This window comes from Podarcis pityusensis (assembly GCF_964106645.2).
Source record: "Podarcis pityusensis genome assembly, chromosome: 6".
Classification (NCBI taxonomy): Eukaryota; Metazoa; Chordata; class Lepidosauria; order Squamata; family Lacertidae; genus Podarcis; species Podarcis pityusensis.
In genome coordinates this window covers 49,152,564-49,155,074 of record NC_138030.1, presented here as the reverse complement: position 1 = coordinate 49,155,074, position 2,511 = coordinate 49,152,564, and positions in this window count along the sequence as shown.

The following is a 2,511-nucleotide window of genomic DNA, read 5'->3' as shown; positions in this document are numbered from 1 at the left end:
AAACCCAATTTCAGTGGCTGATACGTCTTTGAAGATTTGGAATTCCAGCAAGGTCTAGTAAGTAAGTTTAGCAGCTATAGGATAAGAGGAGAGATCCATTTATGTTTCTGTAGCTGGTTATGGAACAGGAATGAGAGGAGGAATGATCAGACATTCTTCCAATGGAGGGATGTTGAAAGTGGTATTGGGGGATTGGTACTGGAGGCTGTGCTTTTTAATTAGTTTATAAATGCTCTAGTTTTTTTAAAAATAAAAAAACCTTTTATTTCAGTTTTGAAATATGAATAAAAAAACCTAGAACAACAATACAGAGCAGTCATAAATGATTTACTGTTAGGGGTGAGTGGCGAGATAGCCAGATTTGGTGATGATAGCAAATTGTTCAAAATAAAAAGTGCAAGGAGATCCAGCTAAACTGGCTGAATGGGAATTAAAATGGCAAATGTAATTTGATGTATGCAAGTGTAAAGTGATGCACGCTCGGTCAAAATATCTTAATTTCACATATATGCTAGTAAGTCTCATTCTCAGGAATAAGATTGTGGGGCCATAGTGGATAGCTCAAAGAAGATGCTGACCCATGTGTTGTTGTTGTTGTTGTTGACATCTCAAGAGACAATGACATGTGCCTCAGGGCGCGAACTCAAACTGCTGTGTTTGCAGCCCTCAAGTGACCTTCCTGGTGCAGTGTGTGTGGAGGTCCTGGGCTGCCCAGATAACAAGACTTCCCTCTGGCCCAAAGGAAAGCAGAACGATACATTTGGCACGAGCTTGGCTGAAGGAGTCGCTGGAGGGAAATGTACAAGGCACCATCCAACCATCTTAGGGCCTCCACTCCAGATTTGTGTAGGGTTTACTCCTTAGCCTTTTCTTCTCTCAAAGATGTCCCGCAAGGCAGAGGAGGTTTAGGATCAGAGTTTTCCTTCTCCTATGCTGTGAAAAAAGCAGATTCCATGTTAGCAGGGATCATTAGGAAAGGGAATTAAAATAGAACTGTCAATATCATACAAATCTATGGTGTGAACACACTCTGAATACTGCGTACAGCTCTGGTTGCTGTACCTCAAAATGGGTATTGTAGCTCTGGAAAAGTTTTAGAAAAGGACGACCAAAATGATCCAGGGACTGGAGCAACTCCTCTATGAAGGTTACATTTCTGGCTTTTTAGTTTAAAGAAAAGGTAAGAGGTCATATGATAGAGGTGTACAAAGTTATGCATTGTGTGGAAAAGGAGAAATCTTTCTCACCCTCTCATACTAGAACCTGGGACCATCAAATGAAGCCGAATGTTGGAAGATTCAGGCTAGGCAAAAGAAAGTATCATATTTTTTGCTCTATAAGACTCACTTTTTCCCTCCTAAAAAGTAAGGGGAAATGTGTGTGCATCTTATGGAGTGAATGCAGGCTGCGCAGCTATCCCAGAAGCCAGAACAGCAAGAGGGATTGCTGCTTTCACTGCGCAGCGATCCCTCTTGCTGTTCTGGCTTCTGAGATTCAGAATATTTTTTTTCTTGTTTTCCTTCTCCAAAAACTAGGTGCGTCTTGTGGTCTGGTGCGTCTTATAGAGTGAAAAATACGGTGCTTCACACAACATCTGGTTAAACCATGGCACTCATTCCCACTAGTCACTTTGGTTACCTTCTATTTCCACTGTTGGAAGCAGTATGCCTCTGAATCCCAGTTGCTAGAAATACCAAGTGTGGAGAGTGCTATTGCAGTAAGCTCCTGCTTGTGTGCTTCCAACAGGTATCTGGCTGGTTGCTGTGAGAACAGGATGCTGGACTATGTGGGCCTTTGGCCTGAACTAGAGGGTCTCTTCTTATGTAAACGAATAAATGTATCTGGGATAGCAGCATGCAGACAGGACCGGCCCCACTGCACAAACACCACCAGACATTGCTTATTGTGGGGACAATGACAAAGGGAATGGATAAGCATTTGCCAGGTGAAGGCAAGCAGTACAAGGAGAACCAGGTCACCTCTGCACCACATGGCTTCGCCCAAAGTGTAGTTTGTCAAGGGCGATGGGAATTATAGCTCTGCAAGGGGTGGAATGCCACCCCCAGATTCGTTTGGGGGAAGCCATGTACTTTAAATGCATGGTGTGGATGTGAGCCCAGCGTGCTTTGAGCAAGGGGTCCAGAGAGCGCGGCTCCTTGTGGCCCTGGAAGTGAGCCCGTCGCATCACTGCAGAAGACGCGCCCTACACCAGGAGGAGCCGCATCTCTCACCAAGCTTGCACAGTGGCCAGCGGGATCCTGAGCAGCGCAGGGTTGCTCGCTGCAACACCAACCCCGGGGCAGCAAACTGGCTGGCGTCAACAACACAGCCAAACGAACGCCCGAGCCCCTGCTCCTCACGTTACGAGAAAGCCATTATTCCCTATGTTCCAGCACTAAACCTTGACGTTATTTCAGAGCCCAGGCGTATGTGCGCGCGTTTTTTGGGGGAAATGCTCCTGAGGAGGCCGATGCGCGGGAACCTGCCTCTTGAAAGTAAGCCTCGTAGCGC